Source organism: Schistocerca cancellata, chromosome 4 (genome assembly GCF_023864275.1).
Source record: "Schistocerca cancellata isolate TAMUIC-IGC-003103 chromosome 4, iqSchCanc2.1, whole genome shotgun sequence".
Lineage (NCBI taxonomy): Eukaryota > Metazoa > Arthropoda > Insecta > Orthoptera > Acrididae > Schistocerca > Schistocerca cancellata.
This window is the reverse complement of record NC_064629.1, coordinates 930343827-930363132: the sequence shown is the minus strand read 5'-3', so window position 1 is coordinate 930363132 and position 19306 is coordinate 930343827. Positions and strand designations below refer to the sequence as shown.

Sequence of the window (19306 nt, the reverse complement as noted above, 5' to 3'; positions counted from 1 at the left end):
AACTGTTTATTTGTAAATGAGAAAAAAAACAACAGTATGGATGAATTTCAGCCACGTATCGAATAAAGTAAAGCCGAATTTAGTTTTAAAACTTGGTGAACAGAAGATTTTACAAACTTCAAACACAAAAATTTTAGGATCTGGCTAGATGAGCATCTAAAGTGGGTTAAACATACCGAAATGCTCAATAAAAAGCTAAGTAAATGCTGCTACATGCTCAGAATGCTGAAAAGCTGCTGCAGTGAAAAAACAGTAATACATGCTTATTATGCATAGTCTATTGTGGTATGGTGTCTTATTTTGGGGTAATTCAAGTCTGGCAAACCGGTCATTCATTATTCAAAAACGAGCATCAAGAATAATGAAAGGGGCTGCACCAACAGAGCCCTGCATGGAAATTTTCAAAGAATTTCAAATAGTGTCACTTCCATCTTTATATATCTATGAAAGTATCTGCTTTTTCAAATCTCACCCCCAATTTTCTTCTTTAAATAGTGAGTGCCATGACTACCCAACAAGACAAAACAATGATTTCCACAGAGAAACACACAAAACAGCCCAATATCACAAAGTGCAATATATCACCCCAAAATCCTTTTTAGTGCTCTTCCCTTAAGCATCAAAAAGATAGAAAAGTTTTACATTTTTAAGAATGACCTTAAAAAATTTTTATTAAGAGAATGTTTTTACAGTGTTACAGAGTACATGGATTTTCATAACATAGTGGCCAATGATAATGATAATCCATATTTGAACAAATGTATGAAAATAGTCTGCCTGTACACAATATAATTAATTAATTATTGTTTGTTCTGTTATTGTCTACTACAGTGGTCAATGATAATGATAAGTCATATGAAAAACAAATGTATGAAAATAGTATGCACTATAAATAATTAATTATTGTTTGTTTTGTTATTCTCTACTATACGCTGCACAAGATATATATTTATATATGTTTTACCACTGTAGGCCTATGTTATTAATTTTCTGTATAATTACAAACTCATATAATGTATCATGACATCTCCTATATCATTGATAATGATAAAACGGATGCTCAATAAATAACAGAACAATAACATAACAAAAAGGGATCTTTCTTGTCCCAGCACAATGTTGTACACAAATCTTTACAGACCATTAAATCTATATAAAAGTTATTAAATTATATGTTGTAAGGTACTATAATGGCAAAAAATTTGTGTTTCAATTTTATTTAATGACCACAGAAAGTGATATGTCACATCTGTGGACTGTCTTCAGCTCCACTTTGAACAGTTGCAATGAGTTTAAAACAAATTTCTTATATGTTACAAGTATTAACACATTATTTTCTAAAAATACACATATCAGACATTGACATAACATTAACTTAAAAAGAAATTGTAAAAGGGGCTATGTTTTATAATATTCTAAACTTATGTCTTAAATTTTATGCCATGTCCATAGACACAGATGTTAATTGTTATGAATCACAACAGAGGGCAGCATTAGTATTGTCATAATATTGATGAAGACTAGCAAGTAGCCATTTTGTCAAGGACATTATGTATGTAGTTGCTGACACACTCTTAACAGGAAAGGCTGCAGTTAAGATAAATTTTTGTGCATGGTTATCTTCACTGTGCTACATCTATGCCCATTACTACTTTACATTTAGAAGTAAAACAACCTGTGATTATGATTGCATGAAAGATATGTGTTCATTAGTTTAAATTAATTACATAATACAATATTTATGAATTGAATGTAGCTATTTAAATTCAGCATTTTATAAAATCTGTCACATCTACAGATGTCACATTCATGGACATGGTGTGACCACAGATGTGACATTCATGTCTATAGATGTGAAACATTTAAGTCAGGCCATAAAACTTTGCACATTTTCTTATTTCACAATTCATAATTTATGAGTTTAATACATTAGTATAAACTATAACTAAATAGGCCTAATGGCAATAATTCATTAAATGTGCCATACAATCAGTTCACTTAGGAGTTTCAAGAAACCAGATTACATTACACATCTGTGTTCTCTATTACTGGTCTAAACCTGAAAATACAACACAGTGCCAATCATTCTGCACTCTCTCTAGTAATCTATGATATGTTCCACTTTCAAAATGTGCTCATCTTAAAACATTAATTTCAAAAGTGCAGCAACTAGTTCCAGCAATAAAAATGTCAATTTTTAAGTGACAGTGCAGACACTCAGCACCAAACCAAAAATGTGTTTCATTTTATTGCAAATTGTTTAGTAAGACAGTTAAGTATTGAAAGTTTGTGCTGGCATTATTATGACAAAGGCCATGGTAAAGGCAACCCAGATGGTGTTCAATATTGTTGAAAAAGAACTGCCAAAAATTTGGTTGCTTGCAGAACTGATTTTCCAGATCTAGGCATTGCCTTAATAGAACTTGAAAAATCTTGTCCAAGAGTTATCCTTTACAAAACTGTAGATGATATAACTCACCTTGAAAAGATGCTTCCTGGAAAGTTGCCTGTGCTCAAAAGTACTTTGAGGATACATTAAATAACCTGGAATATGGAGAAAAAGTCAACTATCTGGGCAAGATGACTCAGCTGTGCAGAACATGCTGCTAATTTTCACAGTCTACATGATACTATTGGACAGATTAAAGTGAAAACAACAAAAAGTATCATTTTATATATTTATTACTCTTATGATTTTGTAATGTTAAAATTGCATAATATGCATAGGAATACATGACTAATAAAAGAAATTTATGACTATTTACTGTAATTACTTTAAAAAACTTGCCAAATTTATATTTTGTAAAAATTGATCTCCCTTCACCAAGTGTTTCAGATCCTCAACCAAGAAAGAAACTAGGCTACACTGGCAGTTATTCTGATATATGAGAATTGTCATCAGGATAATGTGTGTTCCCAGGAATCCCAATTTAAAGTCAACAACTTTGTAATTGTTAAACTGGCTGGTAAGTTGAAGATAAAATTATTTGCATCTATGATTGATTTTAAGCTTAGTGAGAATGAGTATAGTGTTAAATACTTTTTTAGATCAACGAACAATCATTTCATGCCAGAATCTAATCACTCTTATACTGTTGGTAGAGAAGACAAACACAAAATTAGAACTGTCTGTTATGAATAACAAGCAAAGGTATTGATAAGCATAATATAGAATAAAGATTCTTCTTCCAATTAATTTTTTGGAACTCCTATAAAATTTACTTTATTATTTGGACCTAAAAATTTATAAGTATTGTAAAAAATATTTTACATTAAAAGTGAATTTAAATGGAAACAATTTATTTAAACAAATGTTAATGCGTTTGATGTAATGTATAACAACTTAAGTTGGGTGTAAATGGAATATAAAGTAACTTATTGGTCTAATACTGCTTAAGTCAAAATCAAACTATGGTTATGACTAGACTAATATGTTCATAACTGAAATATAAGCTTATTTTTATTTACCAAAGTAAGTGCAACCAATTACCTAATTTGTAGTCATGTCTGTAGACCAGTGATCTCTATACTACCTGGATGTTGAACTTCAGCTGTCTCATTGTGCCACCCATAGATGCCCATGTTTTGTTTTTTGCCATACTACAACATGGTTGTTAGGAAATATCACTAGAACACAATAAGAAAATACCTTTAGATTCCGCACCCATATCAGCCTCACTTGTTGACCTAAAGCTCAAAACAACTTTCAATATTAAACTGTTTCATTAAATGTGTTGAAATAAAGAGAAACATTTTTGTTTTGATGCTGAGGGCCTGCACTGTCACTTAAAAAAACTGACATTTTTTATTTGTGGGACCACTTGCTGTAGCTTTAATATTAATATTATTATCTCCAAGGAATTTTAGAGTTTTAGCAATATAGATATCTTTTGCAACAACCTCAATAGTTCCCCCTTTGCCCACCCTAGTTACTATCGCGTTCCCTTCAGAAAGTTTAAAATTAATACTTCCAACTACCCTCTTCTCCTTTATAGAATTTGGGATATTAAGAAAATCGATAAGGATGTACCATCCGAAGTTCAGAAGAAATTGCTTGATCAGTTAAAAACCTACAGTGAGGTAGTATCACCAAGGGAGACACAGGGACAAAAAATTGTTAATCCCCTGGCACCCACACTTAGGGTACAAATAAAGGTACACAAAGATGGTTATTCGATACGCCTGGTGGTGGAAGGCAAGAGCAGTCCTTTACATTAGTGAGAATCTCGAGTACAAGAAAATAAACTATCTAGACCAGTACAACAAAGAAGGCTTGATTGAAGTGACAGGCATTGAAGTTCACACCAAAGAGTGTAGAGAGGTTATGAGAAAACAAAGTTATTGGGATTTATCATCCACCAAAGGCTGATGTAGTTAGCTTCATAGACATACTTAGTAGAGAAGTGGGACGTTGTGGTCCCAGTGACCTAACTATACTTGCTGATCTGAATATTGAGGCAAAATCTTCCAGTTTGTGTAATATGAGGTTAATAGATGCTCTTAACCCATATATTCTCATAAATGTAGTAAATAGTGATACCAGGGTAATGAAGTCCACATCTAGCAGAATTGATTACGTTATACTATGTAAACATATTAAAGACAGTGTTAGGTGCTGGAATATGGATTTTCACTACTCTGACCACAAATGCCAGCTTCTAGGTATGTAAACACAAGCATCCCAAAAATGACAAAAGTTATCGAAAATAAAAGAATCATAAAAGAAGGTAACATCCTTGCCCTAAGAAATAAATTAGCTATAGAAGACTGGGATCTGGTTTACCAGACTGAAGAATCTGAAAACAAATGGGCCAAATTCTATGAAACTATGCTAAGACACTTTGACAAATGCTGCCCTGTTAAGAAAATACAAAGTGTGTTCACTCATAACCAAAGTGCAAAAACCAACAGACTGATACTTCCAGCAAATATGAGAAAACTCAGGCAAAACATCCAGGACCTGGATGTGTTACACAAGTCAACAAACCTGCAGGTTTTTAAGGCCAAGTACAATGAAGCCAAGAAAATCTTTAAGAAAGAGCTTTCAAATCTAAGAAAACAGATATACAGCAGTGAAATAGCTCAATCAGACAATATAGCCAAGACCTCATGGAGAATTGTAAATCAATTTTGCCAAGCCACACCGAAGCCAGAAACTGAAATTGTAAATATAAGACATGAAGGAAACACAATTAAAGATCCTAATAAAGTCTGCAATGTTTTCAATAAATACTTTATATCTGCAGCTGTTAGTCCACTTAATAACACAATTGTGACTAGTGAGGTAAAGCTCTGCCCCTTTGAAGAGCCACCTTTTGAATTGAAACAAGTAAGTGAAAAAGAAATAGGCAGGATAATAAATAACCTAAAGAATAAGTTCTCATCTGGATGGGATGGTTTGAGTAGTATCGTGATAAAAAATGTAATAAGGAATTAGTTAAAATAATCACCCACCTGGTAAACTGCAGTATCAGAGAACATACATTTCCAAATGTATTGAAATGGAGCACAGTTAAACCAGTGCATAAAAAAGGATCCAAGGAAGAGGTTTCAAATTTCAGGCCCACATCATTAATACCTGTCTTCAGCAAAGTATTTGAAGTTGTGCTGCTGACACAACTTAGTGACTATTTCTTGAAAAATAAGTTCCTAACAGAGACACAACACGGACTCTGAAAAGATCATAGTACTATCACTGCAGAATTTCTTCACAAAACGTGAAACGTGAAAACATGATCAAGAAATGCAAACAGCTGGCATATTTCTAGATCTTACTAAAGCCTTTGACTCGGTAAACCATGTGTTACCTTTAAGAAAACTTGAGTCATACAATGTAAATGCTGCATCCATGCAATTGCTGGCTACATATTTATTTAACCGCAAGCAGTGTACAAAGCTGACTTACAAAATCAATAATCAGGTCATTAATTTCCAGTCCAAATATGAGACAGTCACACAAGGTGTACCCCAGGGCTCAATTTTGGGCCCTTTCCTTTTCCGAGTGTACATAAATGATATAGAGCAACCTTTCAACTCCCAATTGGTAACCTATGCAGACGATACCTCACTGTTATTTCTTGGTAAACAAAATGATGAGTTAACGTTGGTAGCAACTGAGGGACTACGTCAAATAACTACTTATTTCCAAGATCAAGGTTTGAAAGTTAATATCAGTAAATATCAGTTATTGCCATTTAAACTTACAAACTCACACCAAACCTCTATCAGTAACATAGGTGGAATTGAAGTAGTGGACACAGAAGGCTGCAGATTTCTAGGTATTCACCTAGATGAAAATCTAAGATGGCTAAACCATATCAAATTTTTATGCAATAAAATCAGCAGTTCATTACATCTAATCAGTCAGTTATCAAAAGTAGTCCCATATCAGACATTAGAAACAGTTTATTATGGAACCATTTTTGCACAGATTAATTATGGGATAGAGATATGGGGTTGTGCTGCCGACATACATATGAACAGAATATTAACCCTACAGAAAAGATCAATCAGAATTATCCATGGATTAGGGTATAAAGATTAATGCAGAAAAATCTTTGTTCATCATAAATACCTCCTAGTCTACTCACTGTATCTTTACAAATTAATTATATTTTTTGTGACACATCAAAACAAAGCAACAAAGTGCTCTGATATGCATGCCTATAATACAAGAAATAAAGGCTGCTACTACAGACAAAGAACAAAATTAAAAATAACAGATCATAGTCCATGCATTAGTGGTCAAATATGGTACAACATATTACCGAGCTCTATAAGGTGCCACAAAGGGAACTTATTCAAAGTGAAACTGAAATATTTCTTGATTGACAAATGTTTATATCCTTTAAGTGAATATTAATATTAAACTAAAATAAATTATTGTATATATATAGTTGTGTAAAACCTGAATATTTGTAATAGGTACAATGTAACACCCAATATTGTGCCTTATTATGTACAATGGTACATTTGTATCATGTATATGTAATCACATATGTATATATGACTGTACTAAACTTGTAAAAAAATGCTATGACGTTTGCGAAAGACACCAGTTGGTATCTCCATGCAAAAAAATACAATAAATAAAAACAAATAAATAAAGTTGGCTGGAAGATGCCTGCGGTTTCTTAAAACCCATTATAAATTCCACAACCAATTTTCTATTAAAATAGTTTCGAGCTTGTCAATAAAATTAGAAATACACCAATAACTGGTGAAATGAAATTTGTTTCTCCGGATATCATCAACTTTATACACAAACATACCTACTGACTAAACTGTGCAGGTAAATGAGCGTAATTTAACGAAACAAACCAAGCTATCTAAGACAGAAATGGACAAATTCGTTGGGCTACTTACCATAAGTTGGAAATTTAACTACTTTAACTGTAATGGAGATACTTATTCCCAAAAAAGACGAACTATACATGGGAAGTTCAATACCTGGAATGCTCGCCGATATATTTATCAGTTATTTGGAGAACATATTCTTTTCGGCAAATGCATCATGGGCAGACAAAAATTGTGTACTACTTTAGATACGTTGACAATATGCCACTGTTTATAGTGTTGATGACTGTAACTTGCATAAAATGACTAAATTTACATTTGATATTGAAACAAATGGATCTGTTACTTTTCTAGATCTATCAGTGACTGAAAATGACAGGCACTCATTTTGTATCTTTCGCAAAGGTACCTGTACCAACGGTATTGTGGACTTTACGTCAAACCAACCAATATGGGTTGGCTGATGACAGGTGACACACCACTCCTGGCTGTAGGGTGGCAAAAAAATAACATAACTGATAAAAATAACTGCTTGCTGAGAAGTAACGGTTATTGTGATAACCGCTCATCTGATACTGGCAGAGTGGTAAGTGGTAACGGAATAACTGTCTGTCTGTGTTCCTGACTCGCTGATGTTTCCAGAGGGTATAGTTACTGGAGCGAACAAATGTTTTCGTACTGCTTCGGAAATGCCGCTGGCCATCGCGAATGACAAATAACATGTCAGAAAGTATAACATAAAACATTTGAATACAATAATTATTATCCTCATCATTTGTCAGGAGATAGTCAAAATATGTCAATATATAAAAGTAATGCTAATATTTACATAATTTATACACTGTCAAAATAAAACACACTTATGCACTTTTAATAAATCTATCATACACAGAATACCTGATATTGACTGATCTGACCAAGTGCTGTCAAAACTGAAATATAGCATAATTTTTACTTAAGCTGATTTAACAGCCTCTGTTAAGGTATTCATCTACTGAGTAGGTGGAGTGGTCATTGGAAGCGTCTGATTCCACCTATCTGCTTTGACGTAAAGGTGTTGTGGTGCACAGTGTTTATGAGTTGGTTGTCTTTGTGTGTGTGTGTGTGTGTGTGTGTGTGTGTGTGTGTGTGTTGTACTGGGTTTATCTGAGCCTTGGTGTTGGATGTGTGAAGTCATTGGCGGCAGTGATTGTAATTCCAAACGTAAGATTTGGAAGTTTGTTCAGTGAATTATCAAGGTTTTTTGTTTATGTGTTTGGCGTTTTCGATCGGTGTTATTGGTTTGTTATTTGTAGTGTGGTAAGATGTTTAATGTGTGTGTGTATGGGGGGGGGGGGGGGTTGGGCTGGCCGATCTAGTTTGCAGCACCAGAATTTGCAGGTGGTAAGTAACTTTTTTTCTAGTTGTCGTGTTTTGTATATTTATGGAGTATTGAATGTGTTTTAATTTATGTATGGATGTTTCGATTTGTCGATTTTTGAGGTTGTGGTTTTGGTTTAATTTTTTGCAGTTGTAGGTGTTGGTTTTTTGGCATCAGTAGTTGTGGTGGACCTATATAGGTCACTGAAAATGACCGATTCCCATTTTTGTAGTTGTAGGTGTTCGTGTTTTGGTATTGTAATCTGTGGTTGACCTATATAGGTCAAGGGAAATGTCCGATTCCAATTTTCGTAGTTTTAGTTGTAGGTATTGGTGTTTTGGTATTGTCACTTATGGTTAACCTATATAGTTCAAGGGAAGCGTCTGATTCCCTCTGGTTTCGTTGGTGTAATTTTTTTTCTTTTTGTTCGTCATTTTAATTTTGGGATCGTGGTGTGTGTGTGTGTGTGTTTTTTTTTTTTTAACTGTTATATTTAGGTTGTCCTCACCCTAAAAACCCCCAACTTCCTGTGGTTGTTCCGTTAGTTCGATTGTATGTTTGGAGGGGGATTTTATTGTCTTATTTATATGTATCTTTGTGTTTGTTGCTGTGTGTATGTATTGACGTCATAGACACACTTAAAACAGCCATTTCCGCCATACTGAGGACGTCATAGGTCCAAGCACACAGGTGGAATCGGACACTTCTGTATCGAAAAGTCTTTCAAACACTCTGTAAACCGTGCTTTATCTGAAACCAAGTTTTTAATGGTTGCTGACTTGCTGGCAGTTTATTGAAAATGTTTGTTCCTGAATATTGGACCCGTTTTTGGACCACGGTAAGTGATTTTAAGTCTTTATGTAGATTGCTGTTCCTATTTCTAGTATTGATATTGTGTATTGAGCTATTGGTTGGAAATACGTGCAACAAATTTCATCAAGGAATAAATATACTAGGAAGCAGTGGTTAGAATACAAAGTTCCTCGAGCAGGTCCCTACATGATGTTCTTGAATTTATACCATAAACGATTTTTAGTACACGCTTTTACATCCTACAAGCTTTTGCTCCGTTTCATTCTGTGGTATGCCCTTCCCAACTGATTTAGTATCGAGTTGTAGTCCCAGAAATGTAACACTGTCAACCTTTTCGATCTGCATGTCTTCATATGTTATACACATGCTGTAACTGGAAAAATCAAGCAGTTTTCCAAGGCTCACATAAAACTTGGATTAGCATACTCACACTTTCGCCAATAGTCTATCTTGTACAGGACAGGAGTAAACGAATCTGTCACATAACGTATATTTTTTGTTGTATTACAAGGCTGTACACTTATTCTATTAAGTGAGCAGCACAAGAAATTAAGCTTCGTATTTAACCTACAGTATTCAGTTTATATACTACTTCGTACTTAAAAACGCACGTTGTTAACATTTTACCTAAACAGTGCTGTGGCGAAGTTCCGCGTACTTTCTGTTGCAGCTGCGAGGATAATACCTCTAATAGCGACCGACAACCTACACAAATATAATATGAAACACTAATAATCGTTCTAACATCAACAGAAATGTACCCGGAGTTAATTTGCTAAGGGTTGTGACACGATTCATACGACTTTCGTACCATTTCGCACTACTCGCAGTTATACTGATAACTAAACTGATGTATTCCAACTATGTCGTTATTTAACTGTAACCCCGTCGGAGTATTCGGTAGTGAAAAATAACTTGACACTTATTGATAACCGTTAAAAATTACGGTTACCAAAGAATATCTAGAACCGTGACAATGGTTATTCCAGAATAACCGTTTGGCCCACCACTAACTGGCTGCATATTGACGAGTGTGGAAGGTGTACAGTTGCGCTAAGACTACCTTGCACGTAAGAATCAAGTTGCACCAACCTGATGCAAGTACAGGAACAAGTGTGGTTGTGTGTACCAGGTGTAGAAGTATGAAACTGGAATTTCCCTGTAGAGAATAAAGATGGTTGCTAGAGTAAAAGTTAAGCAAGTGTACTTCCAAAAAAACGTAAATTTTGCTATAAAAAAGAAATCATGTGAAAATAGTACGGACGAAATTACGAAACTGAGTGAACTCCATCAATTATAACGAGCCTACAGTTCATAACCGGTAATTTGAAAACGGATATTTCGAAAATACAACAAGAAAGTAGTGAGCTGAACAAGCTAAAACTTGCACTAGATAGTTAGTCAGTTACGGAAAAGTGGTCAAATGTGAAGTGCCATAACAGCAAGACCAAAGTGGAAAATCGGAAAACCTGTGAACGTAACGCAAGCTTTGTGCGCGAAAATACGTTTCAAATACTTTCAACCGCCGATAGTGGAAATGCAACATATAGTTCGCATGAACGATGGGAAAAGCAAAAAGGCACTGTGAATAAGGTAGGAGATGAAAATTTATGGACGCAACCAAATGTGAATGAGGTCAATGTAAATGTGCCGACCAAAAATTGTGCCGAAGTATTTAGTAAAACAACACAAAACGATTCCCACATTGTGAACTCCAAGAACAGCTAACTGTTTGTGCTTTCAGGCAACTATGGTCGTGGACTTGCGAGTAAGCTAAAAGAAACAACTACAACATATTCGTGTGGTACAGTGAAACCTGGAGCCCCACCTGGCAAAATTAAAAAAAGAGGACTGCATCCGCAGAGGTGAAAAATCTGCATGACAAAGACTTTCTTGTACTTCTGTGAGGCGCAAACGACTTCTACAAATATGAAACAGCTAGTGCTATGTGCGATCTTAAACAGTGTCTGAGAAACCTCACTCATACAAATCTAGTAATGGTCAATATTCCGCATCGCTATGATCTTGTAAGATGTTCATGTGTTAATAGGGAAATAAAAAGAGCCTACAATCGGTTTGCAGAAATTTCCAGACATTTTAAAAACGTGAAATGTGGTGATATAAGCAGTATTAGACATAGATTTCACACACAACACGGACTTCACCTGAATGGTTTGGGAAAGAATATCTTGCAAACCTGATAACCAAGGAAATAAAAAACCCCCAAAATAAATTCAAAACCAAAATGATAATTGCATCGCCGTCGCCAGACCCCATAACGAAAGCCCTTGAGGTAAAAGCATTTGAACCATCATCAGCACCAGCAAAGCATGTAAAAAAAACGAAGTGTTAACAGAAAGAACAATGGACAGTGGTTTGAATGACAAGAGAACTACAGTTCCTCATCATCCAAATATTTTTTAGATGTAAACAAGAAAAACGAGAAGACTTCAATTTCAAAAGAAAGCACAGCAGTAGTGGGAGAACCAACATTTGAAATGTCAGAAACAGCATGAATGACAAGAGAACCACAGTTCCTCATCATCCAAATATTTTTTTTATATGCAAACAAGAAAAACGAGAAGACTTCAATTTCACAAGAAATCACAGCAGTAGTGGGAGAACCAATATTTGAAGTGTCAGAAACAGCATCAACGTCAACAACAATAGAAATGGCAGTATTAAGAGGAGTACGTATGTCCTATACCCACAGTGTTAAATTTGCAATATTGATGACCCATTATCTCAGAACCTGTGACAGATAGAGATCTGAAATTTTTGGGATGTATAATATCACTCCTTTTTTGATTACTGAACCAGAATCAAAATGTACAGAGAAATAATTAGCTAGTTATGATTTTTTTTAAATGTTGTTCAATATTTTCTTTTAAAAGTCCACTTTTTCTTCCATAAGTAAAAAATCGTTAGAGGTAGAGATGTTTTGAGAGGTTCAGTAGCTGCAGTATACTAAGTGGTAACATAGTGTAAAATTAGAGATATGTATCTGTAATAGTTCCTGAGATAATGGGTCAAATAATTTTAAAAATGTCATTTCCGGCAAATCAAGTTCAAACATTTTATTTGATATTAACTTACACATGGAGGCATACCAGCTTGTACAAACAGCCAGGCCCATAATCAGTATTATCTGGATCCTGTTCTTGACTATCCTGCAAACCTAGAAGCTTCCTTCTTTTCCTGCCTATTTCTTCTTTAGTCATTCCCTCTGCTGCACGCCGGGCTTTCATGGTCCTAAGTCGATCCATTCGCTGAAAGGCTTGCAGTGTGTTGGCACCTGGAGTGATACCAAGTTCCTCTAGTACCCCAATTCTTCAATTTATATCATCATTAAACGTTATCCTTCCTACAAAGAAATTTTTGGTATGCATGTGCAAATTACATTATTGAAAGACTCATTCGTGTTTTGTGTTCGACAATGGAGACATTTGGAAAGAAGGTCAGGATGAGCTAATTCTCTATATATTGGTTTAATAGCTTCCATCACCGCAGATGGTATGCTATTTTCGTGCCTAAATTGTTCCTCGCTACCCGCTGCCTGAGCTTTGCGGTACTTTCACCATGAATCAGCACCAGGTGGACAAAGACCATGTATAGGTGTATCATCAGTGGAAGATTTGTGGAAGAATGTAGCCCACACTGCTCATCCCATCCCTTGTAGGTCATGTGTATTGTTTCTTATTACCCTTCCATAATAATGCTGAAGTTTATCAATATTTCTGTCTGTAAGTCTTCCTTTACCATTTAGAGTCTTTCCATCTGATAACTTCTCTTTTCCTTTGGTCTGCTTCAATTTTCAGAGACGTGTTCCCATCCGTTTTTGAACGTGGCCCACACATTCAATCTTAACAATCTGCTTATTACCATAAGGTTGGCTTCCCATCCCCCAAGTACTCAGTGTAACGCACACCTCTCTCCTGTTGTGAACGTCTGAACATAGAAACAACTGCAGTAACCCCCATACCCCCACTAGTTCCCTCATAATTCTTAGAACAATTTGTTTTATGGCTTTCACTTATTTCATCAACTGATTTACACTGATGACAGTATTTAATTAGCACTTAAATGTCTAAAACTTTACCTGTGTCAACACTAGTGACAGTTGCAACTGCATTTTTTGATGTGTGACCTCTCTTCTGCCATGTGTCATCAACTGCCACAGATAAGTCTGTTGTGTTATTTAATTCTACTGCTTCTTTAGCAGCAGCTTTCATAGAAGCAACAGCAACAGATTTGACAATTCACTAATTACTTCTGTGTACTTACTTGATCTGGTTGGTGGGTTTGGCAAGTTCAGCGTTGCACATAATACTTCAGCTGTAGTCAATCCTTTCCCAATGCACCTCATTCCACACAGGAATCTAACATTGCTCTCAAACAAGTCATTCTTGCACTTTTCAGAAGTCCAAAATGATGTCGAGAGCCTGCAAACTTCGCACTGAATATCAAGTTTGTTAGCCAGTCCAGTTCTTGCACATGACTCCTCAGATATGCTAATTTGCCCACCACAAAACTTACATGACACAGCATCTTCCAAAACTTGCCCTAACACACTCAAATCTAAAAGAACATAACCTAAACTATTTTGATCTTTGCCAATAAATAAATCCTCTTGGTATCCAAGTTTCCTCTTCGAAGCGCTAGTAGGCGTGTCCTTATCACAGGTCTGTGAAAAATCTATTTCAGGATCAACACTGGATTCAGATTTTGTGATATGCTGATTTCCACGGAAATGTCGCTTCTTAAAACAACCCTTTCTTTTGTCATGTTGAAAAGAGGTATAAGAGCTAAAATAACACACCAAACCACTATGTTTTCAGTTCATAACTTATGAAACACAACAACCACAAAGTAAATAAACAAAATGCATGTGCTATGCCGCCATTTCTGTTTACACAGTGCATCCAACCTCTTAATACGAAGGTTAACATGATTTCAAGGAATAAATAGCTGAAAACCACAACATTCTAGATTGAATAGTTCAAGAGATAGACATACTTAGCCAAGTCAGTGCAGAAAGACCAGATAATTTTACACGCTTACTATTAACTTGGAAATGATAAAAACTACACTTCCAAATGGAATTTTTCAACAAATGATGCATCAAATTATTCAGGAGAGATCAAATATTAGTAAGAGATAATAATCCGAAAATGTCACTTTTTGACCAATTCCGCCATATGTACTCCCCTTAAGTACATTAGCAGCAGTACCAATAGCAACAACAAGCAACTCACCACAGCCCAGTGTACATGTACAACCTGAGAACTGCAAGATACCTGTCCTTCTCAAGGATTTTTGGTATCTCACCAGGACACAGGAACAAATATGACAACACAAAACATAAACAAAACTGTAACAAGTTATCATCCTGGTCCTGTGTAGATTTTAAGCCTAAATGTTCAGTTTGTTAGAAATAAATCACTAGAACTTGAGGTAGCAATGAATTGTGCAAACATTGTGAACTAAGTAGCATTAATATTCATCCATATAAGTAGGCAAGTCAGTATTGTAGAAAAAAATGCCAAAAACGGAGGTGTATGTACCTTTACTAAATTAAGTATAAGGTACAAAAGAAGGTGTGAAGTTGAATCCTTGAGTGTAGAAAACCATTTTGAAGCAGCAGCTATACAGTTGTATGAAATACAGCAAAAAGTGATAGTCATAGCAATGTACAGATCACTTACTGGGGATACAGACATATTCATTGATAAATTTGAAACACTGTTTAACATTGTTTTTACTGAAAGGGCCACTGTAGTTGTCTGTGGGTATTTCAACATAAATCTTATGAATGAAAGTAGGATAAAAAATCAATTCCTAAATCTGTTAAGTAGTTTCAGTCTGTTTCCGCACATACACGAACCCACAAGAATAACATACACATAATACAAACAGTCTTATAGACAATATATTTTCAAATGTACGATCCACAGAAGTAGAAGTAACAAATAGTGATTTGGGATTATCAGACCATAATGCTCTTGTCCTCAAGATACCTTCAATGTCACTACAAGAAAAAAAGTGAACTTCATGTATAAAAGAAAATATTCCACTGAAAACTGTGTAGAATTTACAAATATCCTAACTAGTGAGTCCTGGGCAGTAGTGCTGTCCCTAACAAATGCGAATGATGCATATAACACTTTTTCTTCAATTTTCATGGGATATTTTGAAATGTACTTTCCAAAGAAGCTATAAAGAATCACATCACAATACAAAGCAAACTTCTTGGATCACAGCTGGCATAAAAACTTCTTGTGGAACTCTAAAGAGACTAAATTCAAAATTGAAGACACCTATAGATCCACAGTTCATAGAATATGTTAAGAATTACAAGAGGGTATATCGAAAAGTAATTGCCAAGGCAAAATTTGTGAGTAATGACAACTTAATAAGACAGTTTGATAACAAATCTAAAGCCATATGGGGTATTGTGGAGACCAGGGTATCATTCTCAAAAACACAGAAAATGTCAATATTAAAAAGCAAGATTTGCCAAATTATATCAACAATTATTTCATAAATGCAACAACCTCATTAAGTTCAAAATTTACAAACCAAGAAAAACCAGAATTTCCAAAAGCTGCTTGTAGCATGAGGACAGTTCCAACAGATGAACATGAAGTGCTCAAAGTAATAAAAAGCTTGAAACCTAAAATGTCAGCAGGAGTAGATGAGGTGCCTGTTTATGTTATAACAATGACAGCTGCAAAGATCGCAAGGCCCTTGGCATACATAGCCAACTTATCATTTAGTGAATGAGTGTTTCCAGAAAGGACGAAAATGCCAAAGTGAAGTCATTATTCAAAGTGGCGACAAACATAAGATAGAAAACTGTCGGCCAATATCCCTCCTTTCTGCATTTTCCAAAATAATAGAAAAATTAATGAAGGACAGAATCAACAAAAATCTAAATGACCATAAGATACTAAACAGAAATCAGAATGGCTTCCAGGCAGGTAAAAATACAGAAACAGCACTAATGTGCTACACTGAACAAATAATCAAAAATCTAGAAAAAGACAATAGTGTAGTAGGAATAAATTTAGATCTCTCCAAAGACTTTTACACTCTCAATCATGGCATTCTTTTAGAAAGCCTGGAAGCATTAGGTATTCATGAGACAGGGAAAAAGTGATTTGAATCACACCCACAAAACAGAACACAGATTGTAGGACTGATGTCAGATTAGTCCAACCACAAAATAAATTTAGTATCAGATGCGAAAAAATTGGAAACAGGAGTGCTGCAAGACTGTGTTCTAGGTCTATTATTGTTCCTTGTGTACATAAATGACTTTCACACCTCAGATGAAGCAGCAAAGGCCATACTATCTCAGATGACACTAGTGTGATAATAGTTGCACCAAAGTAAACGCTGCAAACAATTACTGATCAAGTAAGAAAGAATGTCCACACTTGGTTCAATGCAAACCAGTTGACATTAATTGCAAATAAAACAAATTATATACAGTTTGGGAAAATATATCAAAATGTAAATCATGATCTGTTGTTGCGTGACAAGGCCATAGACAGAGTGGCATTAACAAAATTGCTGGGAATTCATCTTGATGAAAATCTTAATTTTAATTTACATGTAATGAAACTTGTGCAGAAACTTAACTCAATTATTGCAAATTTTTGTACTGCAGAGGGTGCCAGAATGACATATTTTGGCTATTTTCAGTCTCTTGCAACATACGAAATAATATTTTGGGGATCCACCACTTGCCGTCTAAAACAAATCTTTCTATTGGAAAAGAGGGCTATCCGAATAATAACTGTCATCCACAGACACAATGCAAACCCTTATTGAATAGGCATAAAATTCTAACAGTACCTTCCTAATATATATATACAAATGTGTTTTATATGTTACGTTCCACGTTGCAGATTTTCAGACAAATTCAGACATGCATAACTACAATACCTGAAATAGGACTGCACATTATAGTCAGTGAATAAAAAGAACACACACACAAAGGCATGTGAGCCATATTGGTACAAAACTTTACAACGTACTGCCAGCCAACATCAGAAAGTTAGAAGATAAAAACAGATTTAAAGTAGAATTTAAAGAATGTTTAATTGAACAATGTTTTTACTCAGTAAATGACTATTTAGGCCATTAAATAATTCTGATATGTTTATATTAAGGCAAAACTGAAAACACTGGCTTTCATCCCCTAAAGTGTCTGTTAATTTTGTATATCTGATGGACACCTGTTGAGTGTGTTAATATCTTTACTGAATTTTTGTAGTGGATATAAGGGTTTCCTGTTTAGGAAAGACAAAAGTAAAGCCTTAGGGCAAACAAACTATGCAGTTACAATATCGTTAGTATACATGTATAAAAATTTGGATTAGTGTGTCTTGTATGACCAAGTATTATTCTTTGTACATTTTTGTACAATTTTGTATGTATTATTCTTTGTACTACTTAATGCAAAATTTTGTATGTTCCTTTTCAATAAATTGTTTCCAATACTTTACATGTACTTTTGGATAACATCCATACAATATTTATTGTCTACAGATGAATAAATAAATAAATAAAGTAAATGGTGCTACCCATCAGTGTAGGGCCGGTGAGACCGTGTCTGCAGCGCCATCTACTTCCTGTAACGGCACCGACGGATGTCAACACAAAGTAGCCCAAGTTCTTCCATACATTGGTATCTGTTTTAAACCAATAAACATGTCGAGTTTTGTACCTACGAACTACGATTTACAGACAACATTGGTTTTCTGTTTTCATTTGAAGAAAACTGCTGCAGAATCGCATCAAATGCTTGTCGAAGTTTTCGGCGAACATGTTCTTGGGAAAATACAGTACTCCGAGTAGTTCAAAAAATTCAGAAGTGGTAATTTTGGAGTGAGAAACGACGAGCGCGGGAAACAACAGAAAAAATTCGAACACAACGTATTGCAGGCCTTATTGGATGAAGGTGATACTCAAACTCAACAGGAACTCACAGAACAATTGAATGTGACGCAGAAAGCCATTTCTCTTTGGTTGAAAGCTATGGGAAAGGTGCAGAAAGTGGGAAAATTGGTTCCACATGAACTGAATGAAAGACAGCAAGCAAATCGAAATACTACTTGTGAAATGCTGCTTGCCAGATAAAAAAGAAAGTCGTTTCTCCATCGAATAGTGACAGGTGATGAAAACTGGATATAGTTTGAGAATACTAAGCGAAATCATGGCTGAATCCAGGCAAACCATCGACATCCACTGCAAGGCCAAACTTCTTTGGAAAGACGACAATGCTTTGTGTTTGGTGGGATCGGAAGGGTGTCTTATTTATGAGCTGCTAAAGCCTTGTGAAACTGTTAACACTGATCGCTATCAACAGCAACTGATCGATTTAAATCAAGAATTACGTGAAAAACGACTGGAATTTGGAAAAAGGTAACACAAAGTCATATTGCTTCATGATAACGCCCTCTCACACATAGCAAAATGGGTGAGGGAAACGATCGAGGGGTTCAGTTGGGAAATGCTAGGGCATGCGTCTTATTATCCAGACTTGTCTCCGTCCAAATATTATTTATTTGCATCACTGGGACACGCTCTCAATGAACAACGCTTCAGTTCAAATGAAAATGTACGAAAATGCCTCGCTGACTGGTTGGCTTCAAAAGAAGAACTGTTCTTTTGGCGTGGCATACACAGCCTGCCAGAGAAGTTGGAGAAATGTATAAATAGCAATGGAGATTATTTTGAATAAAATATTGTTTATCAGTTTCAAACAACAAACGTGTAACTGTTGCAACCAAATTCCGGTTTCATACTTCTGCACCTGGTGTGTTTGAA

The 19306-nt window shown here is 35.2% G+C and overlaps 1 long non-coding RNA gene across 2 annotated transcripts; it reads right to left on the bottom strand.

The window, feature by feature from the left end:
* Positions 1–782: 782 nt before the first annotated feature.
* Positions 783–7867, bottom strand: LOC126185126 (uncharacterized). Of its 2 annotated transcripts, none has more exons than XR_007536953.1 (3): positions 7366–7867; positions 3491–3627; positions 783–2544 (listed from the first exon to the last, which is right to left on the bottom strand). It is a non-coding gene; the product is annotated as an uncharacterized LOC126185126 (long non-coding RNA). The 2 variants fall into 2 exon arrangements; XR_007536954.1 differs by having other exon boundaries at positions 7450–7867.
* Positions 7868–19306: the final 11439 nt, after the last annotated feature.